Source organism: Charadrius vociferus, unplaced genomic scaffold, assembly GCF_000708025.1.
Source record: "Charadrius vociferus isolate BGI_N301 unplaced genomic scaffold, ASM70802v2 scaffold528, whole genome shotgun sequence".
Lineage (NCBI taxonomy): Eukaryota > Metazoa > Chordata > Aves > Charadriiformes > Charadriidae > Charadrius > Charadrius vociferus.
This window is the reverse complement of record NW_009649559.1, coordinates 357875-371829: the sequence shown is the minus strand read 5'-3', so window position 1 is coordinate 371829 and position 13955 is coordinate 357875.

Here is a 13955-nt window from a genome sequence, read left to right as displayed (position 1 = left end):
AGATGCTGTTTAGAGACCACCACGCTCTCACAAGGTGAGCAGGAGACACCCCTGTGCTCCCTGCTGGCTTGCAGGCACCAGGCATCTGATACATCACCAATGTGGTCTGACCAATTTCTAGTCTGCTGAGCAGTTTCATGACCACATTTTACAACCACGTAACTAGTCCTGCTGTCAGAAGGGGCTCCAGACCCAGGAGCCTGAAGGACACATATGATGTGGAAAGGCAACCCCCATAGCAGATGGCACTGCAGAGGACATGGCTTAGCTGTCTGGTTTTGTAGGATGGGTAATGTTTGCATGCTAAACAGTTTCCTCAGGCAACCCTCCTTACACGAGAACATCTGGCGACCCCGAGCCTCCGAGAAAGTTTCTGAGTGTCCCTCACCAAGGTCCAGACATACAGAAATCTCCTTCCAAATGCAGATGAATGGCATCATCTTGTATTATGGGGTTTATGGCTCCATGGCTAGCAGCATCCTATCTCCTCCACACTCAGTGCTTCTGCCTGCCTTTCCCTGGGTATATATTCAAAGCAGCTTTTTCTCCAGTCCTGTTCTGTTTGCCATGTGGCATGGGGACAAGAATAACTGAAAATGTTGTACTTGCAAGTACACGAGGAGCTCTGAGGTGAATAATCATACTACACGTAGGATTTTGTCTTCAAGCTCCTCCAGGTATTGCTTCCTCACAGCTTTCAGAGGAGAAGCAATAAGCATGTCTCATGTGCTGCCAGTCTTGCATGTGCATTCTTTCCCTTAGAACAGGGAATTTGGCCCTTAGAACAAAGTGTCCATATACAAATAGCTGTATCTTCTTGCACATAAGCCGTCTTTTTTTTTTTTTCTTTCTAATTATTGTCTTCAAGAGCAAATTGATGCTATCAATAGTGAAAGTAGTAAGAAAACAAGCCATCAGGCTACTCTAAAAAGAAATCTTGTGGATCTTTCCAGGGATAGCTGCCAATTTCCATTTGTCTTTGGTGTATATTACAAAGTAAACCTCCAACAAGTTACAGACCCCACTTTGCCATCTCCAAAGCCTATCTGAAGAGGTAGCATGCCATAATGTCCCCAAGCAACTTCCATGTCAGTTGCAGTCATCATATTCTTAAGCAATGTCTCGAGCACAATGTTCAGATATATTCAGCTGCAACCAGGAGACTTCATCGCGTTTGTGAGATCACCCAGAGGAAGCACTCCAGATTGCCCAAGCCAAATTCCTCAGTGCCGCTCGCCTAGCTACCCAGAAGTCCTGCAAGACTGCACGCAAGGTGTACATGCTGCTGCTGGTTATCCTTGGGTTTGAGAGGAGGAGGACAGGACACGCAGTCATCCTATGGGCTGTGGAACCATGGAGGTTCTTAAAGTGGCAATGCAGGTAAAATCAGTGTACAAAGGGAAAAGTGAAAGCAGCTGAGTTACCAGAACTTTACCAATTTGCTTAGCTGAACCTGCATTAACCATGTTAACCATTAGCCACCACCAGCACACTCATATTAGATCAAAGGAAAGCACATTAACATCAACCTCCGTGAAGACAGGTTAATTCAAGCTAGAGTTTAATCCAACAGTTTCACTGTACATTTGCAATAGACAGTGAAAACACCTGGTAGCTCCTGGCCATCACCTGTCCATACCTCATTGCTCTGTCTCTTCATCCGAGCGTCTCTGTTTTTTCTTTCCACTTGTCACTGGGACCATAGCAAAACCTTTGACACGATGCCTTTTATGTGCTGTGGTGCTGAGCAACAACACACAGTGCCACCACTAGCACCAAGCAGCAAGAAGGTGATTTATTTAGCAGAATTTGCCAGGTGATGGAAATGCAGTCCCAGAATACCTGGTGAAAATCACGTTCCTCTATCCGTCACCCAGAGTCACTTAGCTCTTACTGTCCTGCACTGATGTCCTAAACCAAACACTAACACACTGCTGTTCCCTAGATGGCAGTTCCCTGAGGGATTTGGCTTTTTCCTTTTTCCTTGTTCTTATGTTCCTTTAGTAGAACCTGAGACACTCTGACCTCCAACACAGTTGTCATCCCATGAACAGTGGAATTTTGTTGGAGGTCTCAAGGGATTTTTCCACTTGGGATGTTTCTCGTTCACAGTACAGGGGCTTTATCAGCTTTAGTTTTCTGGTCTTTTAATTTTAAAACTTCTTGAAGAGAGAAAATTCAGACCTGACAAGCAACTGTCTTAAAAGATGCATATCCTTGGATGCACATTTAATTGCATTGTAGACGAACATTAAAACAAAACTATGTGGAGAGAAGACGTTGCTACTGAAATTCTAAGTAAAATAAATAATTTAAAGCCCAACCATGCCTTGGAATTGATGTAACTAGATTGTGTTCAGGAAAATATCTTTAATCCAAAAAGGCTCGCGGGACGCAGGTTTTCAGTCCTACTGAAGTCAGATTAAATGAGCACATGGTTCAAGTCAAGCTTGCTGGTAAGTACATTCCTGGGCAGGGAAGGACTTAAGCAATTGTTTAAATGCTTTCCTGAAACACAACCCCACAAGTTAAAGAGGGTACCACAACAACTATTTCTTGGTGAGCCTATTTGCACTCTGTTAATTGAAATGCATCACAGGTCCATGGGAACTTCCCAGTTATGCTGATACTCACACTTCATAGAATCATGGAATAGTTTGGGTTGGAAAGGGACCTTTAAAGGTCATCTACTCCAACCCCCCTGCAATGAGCAGGGACATACTTGAAAAGCATGAGAGAGAGCCTTCCTTTTTTTATACAACATGATGCGAAATGCCAAGTAAATTGTTTTCACTTCATTAAAGAAAGTAGTCAACTTTGCAGAAAACAGTTTATTAAATACAGGAGACTTGGTTGCTACACCTAATTACAGACAAAACACTGTGAATAAAGCATGCACTTATCACAGACATCAATGACTATCTTGATTATTTTTTAAATGGTTTTTAATTCTGTAAGTTTAAGGCTGTACCAATACAAATTTTTTTTTTAAAAAAAAAGTCACACTACAATAGTAGCTAACATTGTACAGACAGCGAAATCAATCTCTAACGCAGCAGAACCAGACTTCTTAAACATTATCATAAAGGAATAAAAATGGAGTTGAAGTGCAAAAAGGATCAGACTATCTCTGGAATTTGCAGATCAGTAAAACTGAATGTTATACTCCAATTCGCATACAACTGAATCCATTCTTTTCAAAAGCCTAATTATCTGACAACTGAGCAAGGGATGAAACTCAGATACCATTAAAAAAAAAAGACTTCTTGATTTTATTTTCTTTTTATTGAGGGCACTTCTTTACTCAAACACTAGAAGAGGATTTTTCAAGGAGACACCTGACTGAAGTGTGGCAGACAGCAGTACATTTGTTTACTCCATCCCAATTAAAGAAGAGTGGAGTGTCTTGCAGTAGGAAAAAAAATTAAAACCACAACAAAAATGCGATTCACAGCTGGCACAAGTGAAAGACAACTTTGTTGACCACACTGGTCTTCACCTGTGAAGGATCTTACCATGTATGCCATTTACTTCTTAAAAATATGCTGCAGAAATAGCAATATGGCATCCACAGGGGTCAAAACTTATCCAGCTGATGAGTAGAAAGTTTACCAGCCCTGGAAACCCAGTTGGGGATCTGGGGCTCCAAGTAGGTTATGAAATCTTTTCTCATTTACAGCAGCCAAGCCATTTTGCTCATTTTTCTCCAGTCACTGTGCAATTCCAGGAAGAAGGTAATTTGAGGACAGTGGGGTTGAACAGGTAGCTCTGAAGATGGACAGTAGTTGACAATTTTGCTCATGTTTTCAGAAAACGATCCAGTAATCTCTCCATTCCCCTCAGACGTTCTAGATGTGCAGAGCTTAATGCATTGAAATGCATCAAAATATTATGTCTCCCTAATAAACCCTTGTATATATAATCTCCCAAATGCGGGGGCAAGAGATCTTTGTAAGAGGGTGCCCTGTGTATAGAAAACTGCATTTTGAGTGGAAGATAGGTAGCACTGCTCATGCTAAGATCTCTGCCTTAAATAGCTGATTAGAGCTGGGGCTTGAAAAGGGGTCTAAAAAAGCTAAGTCCCCACATTCCACTGGGGTTTGGTCTCTCCTGGCTCCTCTCAGCAGCACAGACTAAGCTACAGGGTTGGGTTTTTTTTCTAAAAAGAAAGAAAAAGAAAGCTTGTCCTGCAATGTAATGCACTTCAGACAAATTGCAATTACAAGAGCAATTACAGGACTGACAACATATACACCGAAGGCGTCACAGTGATTGGAAGGTGCCTTGAAAGGCAGTTTGTGCCTTGAAACCAGTGAACCATGGTGAAAAGCAAAAAAAATGCCACTAGAGACTCTGATACGCCACAGGCAGCAGGCTAAATCCCAATGCCAGGTCTGCACCTGTAGAACCATAAGTGCATTTCCAGCGTGCAAAGTGCTAAATAAAGGATATTGATCACTTTCCTGATTCAGATCTAAACGGAAGATAATGCAGATATATCTAGCTTCACAATGGAAGAGGAGACGGTCAAAAAACAACTGCTATGCTGCAGGAATATGATGCATTTTATTTTTGCAAGTTGGGCCAAGATACAGAAAAAAGCTAGGAAGACCAATTGGTAAGACAGTAAGCGCAACTGATGGGACCATGGAGACTCAGATTTAGCTATAAACAGAAGAAATACAAGAAATAAGACAGTGTATCACTGACTTGCATATTTAATATTAGGGCCACATAGGCAGGAGTTTTGCAGAGTCAAAACTCTTCTCTCATATTAGTGGGGCATGCGTTCATGTGTAAATGGCTACTGGACAAGCAAAACATTACAGATGGTCTCAGCTGGTTTCTGATCTGGCAGAAGGAGCCCGAAGAAGCTACCAGTTTTTAAAGGACAATAAAAAGGGCCAAACACTTCTGAAGAGTGCCCGATTCCCTTCAAGAGACAGGAACCGAGGTGCTGCAAAGGCTTCTAAGCATTCTAATCACTTGTGGAAGGTTCAGCTCTTCAGCTGGGGTTTTCAAATTCATCAATTTGTGGGAGACTGGGTTGTGACCTACCACATGGGACGATTTTCAGTGTGTTCTGGGCTGCATCCTTTAATATTGCTTTTTGTAAATGTCCTGGGTATCACAAAAAGGAGCAGCTACATTCAAAATTTTGGCATAAGCTTCTTTTTTGAAAGTATTTTACATCACAAGGGCTGTAAATTGTCTTGCTGGGAAACAGAGATGGCTTTAGACCAGTACCTGTAAGGATGATTTCAGTGCACTCTTATTTTTCCCAATCACACATTTTTTTTTCTGGCAACTTGGTATTCTGATCTGAAAAGTCTTTTCAAGATGTGTAACAGGCTTTCATCTCTCAGTAAAAATAGAAAACTGATGGTTAGTCTTTTCTTTTTTTCCATAAAAAATACTATTTTCAAGACCAGCCTAGGTACAGTTGACCATGCCTGGTGGCTGGGAAATGCACTAGAGAGATGAACATCTCGCATTTCCCTCCTGCCTGTTTCTGTTGTATGATTACAATATGGTACAATTTCAGCCTGTCAAAATCTTATCAAAAGCAAAATGAATGCATATGCGTGTGCGTATTTGCTACACTGCCAGATTCTAAGCAGAGGGTGGAAAAGGAACTGAAAATGCAATGTCAGAATTTTGATAAACAGGGCTCGTCTGCCATGAAAGCAGTTGGAAAGAACCAGACCAAAAATCTTGGGCTTGAATTTCATCCAAGTCTCATTTGGCAGCAATGTGGGGCTTCAGCGCAGGCGGAACAGGGACTGGAATCCACCACTTGACCAGGCTGACACTTGTTTACAAGGGCAGGCTCACAACTGTTATGAGAGCTAACAGTTTCTTATAGTAATCAGATAATTGCTTTCATTAAACTACATTTTAGCATGCTCTGCAATGACTTGAAGAGGCCTGGCTAATCCCTGGATCCGTTACCAACAGGAACATTTGGGTACTATGCATTCCCTCGTACCCCGCACATTCTCAGTTGGCAGACTGCTGTTGCAGTAGCTGTAGCTGGGGAAGATGGCTTCTTTTCAGCTCTGTTAAAGGTTTTTTTTTAATAAATGAAAATTAATGAGAAGACACTTTAAAGAAAGATGGAGAGTTCAATATTTTTTTTCTTTTTACTTTTCTTTTTTTTTTTAAAGCTTCAAGCTGGTAAGGGATCATCTGTGCAGAACAAGATAATTAGAAGTTTGGCACCTCCCGTCTACCACAACATATTGATTCCTTCTACAGAAGGCACTAAATACTGGCTTAAAACAGGAAATGAACAGCAGAATGCAGAGTTTTACCATGACACACAAAAAAACCTGCTAACTGGCACAGCTTCGCAGTACAGTTCTCAGTTACCTGCAACAGTGGTGATTATAGCAGCAATGGTTAGCATTTTTACAAGTATCACATAAATGTACAAATGTCAGAACATCTAGAAAACATGCAAAATTTCAACAGCAACATCACTGAATCACACAATGCATAGAAATATTATTATTATTATTATTATTATTTGGCAAGACAGTGAATCTTTTTCTTATAAAACAAAACAAAAGAATTAACAAAATCTACTTTTTTACAAACCGTTCTTAAAAAAGTTGAGTTTTCATTAAAGTCAGTGAGTGGAAGTTAGCCTTTGAGAGGGGTTTAACTCTGAGAACGAATCAGTCACTTAGAAGAATTCACATTGTTAGGTGGAAATTTGGTTACATTTAAGCAAAATATGTTTTTCAAATGCTGTTTTGGGAGAAACAGTGCTAATCTTGTCAATTTACAAAATGGGAGAAAACACATTCACATTAAAAGATTAGAAAGATTAAACATTGCATGCAGGGAAAGATAAAAGCTTTACTTTAGCTGCTTCTCCCTAGCACTGCTCACCATGAGACCAAGGGTTGTCATAGCAAAAATGCTTTTCAAAGGCAGAGTTAAAGCCAGCAGATAATTAAAACAAATGGAAAAGATTTTCTAATTCCAGTGTAAAACAAAGTAGGATATTAAAGGATAAAGATTATGCTTGCATTCTTTACAAAAAAAGACAAAACCTTCCATTGTGTTTGCCAGGCTTTCCCACTGCCTTTCCGCTATCTTCACCACACTTAGATATTCTGCCATTTCTTTTTTTTTTTTCCAGTCTTGAATAATTTGGTCTACCCTGACAGGTCTCAAGATGACCCTGACAGAGATGGGTCACGCGGTCAAAAACAAGCCCTGACAATGCAACTACAGCCAAGCGATGTCCTTTCCTGCATACTTCAGACCCATTTGTTCCAGTGGGACTAGTCACAAGCTTGCAGCTAAGTGCAGCTTACAGCCCAAGCTGGCTGGAAGCAGGTGGCGCGGGCATACATTTCTCTCCATGCTCTGCAGAAGTGGCACCAAATCCTCTCCGGCAGCAGCACCACCTGGGCTTGCAGGCACTGCCATAAACGGGAGCAAAATCTGGTTCTCACCATTTCTTCCCCTGACAGCTTTCAGATTCCATTAGGATGTTTCATGTCATGTTTTGTCTGCACATCCCTGAATGCTCTGGATATTTCTGCATCTGCATTTCACATCCATGCCCCCAGCCTTGTGCAGACAAACCCAGTCTTGCAAGCTGCTCACAGAGGAATCTCCCACAGAAGGCAAGGCTTGCAAGATCTGAGCCATAAGCAACATGCAGAAAACAAAGTCCTCCACACAGCGATTTACATTGCAGCCATCGTTCAGTGCACCTTCAGCCTCAGAGTCACAAGGAGAAGATTTGTCTTCCTACACAAAAGTTACCAAAACCAGTTCAGAGCCAATTGCTATCGCCTCGCCTTCTGGATCTATACTTTACATCCACTGTTGAAGATAGGGAGGCTGAAGTGTGTCTCCTGCATTGGCTTGTTTTCAGGCTGGAAATCGGACATACAGTAGGTGTGATAGTAGAAGGGAAGGAGCAATGTGGGGCAGACCAGGGACTACTTAAGGCTACACATGATTTATACCAGCTGAGAACGTGCTATAATGGTAAGGAGGACAGTCTCGGTGAGGTTACAGCCATCAGAAAGCAGATCAAATTCTAGGCATGAGGAATGTTAAAGAGTTGTCCTTGTTCACTAAAATAACAGCTGAAGTGGCAAAGATAATATCGGTAAAATTAATTTTAAGAGTTTTCTAATGTAAGAATAATACAATACTTCTGTCCAAAACATTTTGCATTTTCTTGATTCTTTTCCCCTCACTTGGCTGTTTCATTATTTTCTTGACACTTACGGACTGTATAAAACAATAGTAACCAAAAAACCACAAATGTGGGTTCCTGAAGCATTGTGAGAGAGATAAACACCTCTTCTCATTCCCACGGAAAGTCTATCCCACTGAATTTCAATGATAGCACCTACCTCACCAGTCTCTTAAACACTGTGAACCAATCTTCTATTAATTACAAAAGACCAAATTGAAACCTGAAAAGGTACTATTTTTTCATATACTAGCGACTGCTGTGTAATGAATGCTGAGCACAAGAATAGAAGATTAGGCAAAAGCATCCTAATCCCTTTGAAACAGTAAATCCATTTCCAATGCACAGACAGCTCATTTAATGGCATTTGTGTAATAAAACAAATAGAATTTTGTGTGCATTACCAACTTAAGTTAACCAACTCAGTCAGAAAACAGAGGAAATAAATTCCTCACTTGAGGCAGAGACTCTAGAGACTGTGTTAAAACCCATCAGTTCATGTAACAAGGAAATTGTGTCCCAAACCAATTTTTCCCCCATCAGATCAGGAATTAAAGCTTTAGACATCACCACTACTTTGAACATGCTCCAGTGAATGGCTAGTGTCAAACTTTTCAACAAGGTCTCAGGTGTCTCTAAGCTGTGTGGTTTTTTAGCTTTCCAGCATTTCACTGCTGTAAATACCTCTCTGCTGCTTTCAGGAAGAGTCGAGGTGCTGGAGGACAACTTCAGCAGAGCTTCGCGAGGCCTCAGCCAGAGACAGCACAGTGGGGAGGAACAGGGTGGCACCTGGTTTGCACGAGCAGAGCTGGTGGCAGTGCAACCACGCAACTCGTTGGGGGCTCAGAGAAACCCAATTTGTCCTCAGAAGGGCAACTCCATCGCCGGCTGAAGTTACGTTGCTGTGAAAGAGGTGGAGCGGTGATGTCCCTGGTGGCCCTTAGCTTTCCAAAACCCTTGAGGAGATACGAAGCATCCTCTCATGTCCATCATACGCTGTCCATGGGGAAAGCACCATCATTTAATTGTGCTTAGGCCTTCCCCCTTCTTGGCTTGCAGACACCTGGCTGATAAGGGTGTCCTTGACAAGCTATCCCCAGGCTCTCGGTTTTTGGAGAGTGGTGCAGCGACACCCATACTGGCTCTGCACAGAGCCAACAGATGTGCCGGGAGACACCAGCTGATGCAGTACTGTCCCTGACCACCAAGGCATGGTCAGCACGTGGGGACCATCACCAGAAAGTATAGTTCAAGTTTTTCGGCTAGGAATATAGCCACACTTTATGCTGGGCTGCCTTCTCTCCACACTCCTCAGCACTGAGAGTGCAGATTCAGCACACACATGAAAGTACAGAAAGAAAATAAAATACATCCTCTCTCTTAAGAACAGGGACAGCAACTCACCTTAGGCAAAGCAGCCATCTCTTCACACTGACATGTAGCAAAGAACCCTCATTAAGAAGTGCCGACCTGCTTCCCACTATGTTTCATAGTGAATAGCTGAGTCCTTCTCTACCCTAACCCAGAGGCATGAATTGGCTCATTTCAGGCAAATGAAACCACAGTTCTACGTCCTGTAAGCTCTCCTCCTTCCCACGCATTCACACTGCCTCTGGGAGTTCAGGGAGTCAGGGTGGAGTCCCAAAGCTCTGTTGCCCGCAAAACGTGAGATGAACTGATTTCCATGATGGAGTGAGCCCAAGAGTTGCATACTGTTGAGGACCAGTCATCTCAGTTCTATTTTAAGGATGTCAGCGGAAGGCCAAACAGCACACAGATGTGGGCCTTGTCCTCTACACAGGAGTGAATTTCATCTCATTTCATGATTTGAAAGGTCTCTCACAAAAAGCAGAAGATAAGCGAGAGGGAGAGTGCTTCCAGCACAAGAGATGCGAGCCTCCACAGTGCTCGCGTCCAGTATCCCACAAACCCCACGTACCTGACGCAAGGCGGTCTGCCCTGAGCGCGTTATCCCCAAAGCACAAGGTCACTTGATAGGCAGGGAGGGAGCTCTCAGCCAAGAGCCGCCCTGCACAAAGCGATCCCCTTGCCCCACAGTGCAGATGCTGGGAGAGGGTAATATTAGAGGATCAGGGACGGTGAGAGAAGCAGGGATGTCGGGGATGGGGAAGACCAGTCAGTCCATCACAGTCACTTGCAGCTTATTGTCAGGAGGAATGATCAGCCCATGCACCACATGTGCTAGTCAGGTCAGTCAATGCACTTATGGGATGTACTCAGACACGGTGACAAGAAAGGGTAAATACGAGCTGGACAGGGAGGAAACCTAGTGCAACAGGATTCTCAGTTTCCTTTAAGGCTGTTTCAGTCCTTAGGGCAGCCCAGGCTCCAGAGTGACGAAACACCTGCTCTACCTGATCCCCATCTTCCCACCCCACATTGCTTGCGCAAACAGCAGAACAAGATCCAGTCACAAACATCTGAGGCAAGCACACACAGCAGTGTAACATGTTGCTTGCATCTCACTTCTCTACACGGCTTTCTAAGAGGGGAACTACGCTGTAGACTGAATACCAGTGCACAGCAGCTTCTAAAAACACAAAACAGAAAACAGCTCGAAAGCGTTGATACTGTTCATGAAGGAGAATGTGCAACAGGGACACTGATTCCATTGTTAGATTGTCCTGTATGTCAATAGCCTGGATGCTGCTATTATAGAATTATTGCACTATGCAAATGAACAAGGCCTGTGCTGTTATTTTAGATATCCCTTGTAATTTAGTCTACAATGTAGTTCACAACAGTATTTCATTCTCCTGCACCTGAAAATACATTTTGTTGCATAAATACATACTTGAAAATTAAAAAGGCAGTTTGCAACGCCCAGATATCAAAGACTTCAGTTCCAACTACCTGCATGAAAACATGTATGTTGTGCAAACCCACAATATCATAAATACATGCATGAGCGACTAATAAAACAGAGCGTAAGCCACCCAAGTAAGTGCCCACAGCTCTGCCCAGCTAAATGTGCAATCACGTGAACAGATCCAAGCGCATATATTGTGCACCGCTGCATCCAGATCAGTCCAGTGACATCTATGTATAATCCCCATGTCGGACTCTTGGTTTGGTGTCATGAGAAGGCCACGTGGGAAAGCCTGCGCTGACATTGGTGCAGACTGCTTCGCACTGTGTGCAGGCCTGTGCTTTGGCACGCTGCCTCTTTCTTGAGTTCAAGGCCAAATTTTGCTCTTGGTAGCACTGAGCAAATCTCCCAAAAGCTGATAGATGGTTCTGAAGGCAACCAATACATCTGCAAATGATTCAGGAGGGTCTCAGTGTGCATTACCCTTTTGATGGGTTTCCAAGGCTGCAGTTGCTGGGCCAGGCTAATGACTCTGTGGTACTCTGTCTCCCCCACTGGCTCTGCACCTCAATTTGTGAGCAGATTCAACTCAGATTCAACTCAGTAATCTGGCAGAAAATTACCTGACTTCCCCCATTTTCCACTGCATTTTCTGCTGGGTGAGTGAGTTGAAATGACTCACGGAAGAGGTCTAACACCATATCAAAGAAAAGTGAGTGGCAGGAAAAAAAGGAAGGGAAAAAGAAAGGAAAAAACCGAGACACATTTTGGAGCCAGCTACCCCCATTTTATGGAAATCACAGCTTGTACTGTGGGGCAAAAGCTCAGCTTTTACGCTGGAGCACAATGTAGTCAGGAGCACAGCCAGCATCCTGCAGTGACTCACGGTCAGCCACCCCACACAACCACCAGTATTCAGGCTGTGCTGGACCGGAGCAGTACGGTGTTTTGCCAGCTGCCTTTTTGATTTCATGGTAAGAGGTACTCGGTATCAAGAGTCATGGTAGGAGATCCCAATCTTTTGCTTAGGCAGAGAGGAAGGCTTTAAGAGTTGGCAGCACTAACCCCTGGCTACACTGCCATGTCTTAGTACCAGGGAAGCTGCACACCTCCGCGGTGAGTTTGCAACTTGCTGGTGGAGCAGGTTTGGCACCCTCAATCAGAGAAATGGGAGACAATTACAAGCAACTGAGTTGTCACGTCTCAGCTGAGCTGCAGCGACCGGGACATCTACCGCCCTGCCAGCATGAGACAAAACCATGACTGTGGTTTAAAACAGAAGTCTCCCTCCCAGTGGGCTAACAAACCTTCTAGGGCCTAAATACAAATGGTAATTCATTAAGCTGCGGTCACTCAATTCCTTGCAACTGTCCACAAATGAAGACTGTGTAATATGTGATGCTAAATGCCCTTCAAAGCTAATCAATTTATTTTTGGAGTATGATACTACTTGGGTATCATATTCAGGCCATGTGTGTTTAACCACTTCAACAAGTAGTCTATTTGGGGCTGCCTCGTCAGAATTTGCCAGGCAATCTGCCATCAGCACCAACTGGAAGCCAGAGTTATTAAACATGTTGCAAAGCAGAACAAAGCCACCTCTATAATATTGAGGCTAACACAAGAAGCACACACACTCCACAGCTTATCCCCCAACCAGACAAGCAAAAGTTGCGGATGTGCCCTGCTAAGCCAAGGGTATCAGAGACGTTGCCTCACCCAGCACATGGGCTCGACATTAGCACAAACCATCATAATACTGCGGTAAACAACAACTCGGAGAGTATGTGGAGTCAAGATGTCATGGGAAATGCTTTTTATGACCTCCCAGCTCAAAGCCCAAGAGTGCCTGTATTTTCTCTTCTGGGTCACTGAACATTTTTTGGCTCCTGCCAATGGAGCCAAGGTCTGTGTTGGGGCTGAATTACAGCACTGATGTGAAGCAGCATTTCAAAGACCTGCTTGCAGCACGGCACATCCGCAGACAGTGATCTGCCTCCTCGGAGACAAGAGTTGCGGAATTGCCACACAAAGTAGTCCACTCTGAAGCAACACACCTAAGGCACACCCGCAGAAGATGTGAACCATTGCCAAGCTCTGAGCCCGATAATAGTGTGAGAAGCAATTTGGTTATAAGGTCTCTTTTCCTGCCTTGTGTGGCTGGAGGAGATACATGAGACAGCCGCATCTTGGAGTGGCTTCTTTCCCCTACACGCTCAAGGCAGCTCTTCCATGCAAAGAGGGGCAGTTGGGCCGGCAAGGAGAGGTGGGAAGCAGAGATCTGCTGCCCCACAAAGGCCAGATGATAGCCAGCCTCGTGTTGCAGCACAAGAAAGTCAAGGTGGGGAAGTAGGTCAAATTCTGCAATAGCTGCCACTGGGAAGTGCTGAGATGAGTGCCAATGGGGGAGAAACAAAGATCAAAGGCTTTCCTAGAGGTTGGCTCCGTGGTTAAGTTCTCACCTGGCACCCCTCAGGAGCTCCTTGACATGGGACCCCTGTGCTCCAGCACATACTAAGAGCAGCTGCGTGAGTCCTTACTGGGAAACGGCAAAAAATCCCACAGAGAGCAGCACCAGCCTTGCAAAACTATTTTTACCTTTATCACATTAAGACCACTGCCATGAAAAGGCAAGGCTGTGCTAACATCAATCAGATGGCTGGCCTCACCTGGAAGCTGGGCAGCTGTCTTGCTGACTGCACCGCAAGTCTTTTTGTGCTTCTCTCCCCACCTACAAGTCAGATTTGCCATGGCACTGAAAGTCACGGACACAGCTTGCACTCACTTCAGTAGTGTCATGATTTGGTCTCAAGCCCCAAAACCCAGTTACAAAAGCATAGCTCTACAGCATGAATGACCACCGGTACCCACCAATTCACTGCCTACCCTAGAGCCCTG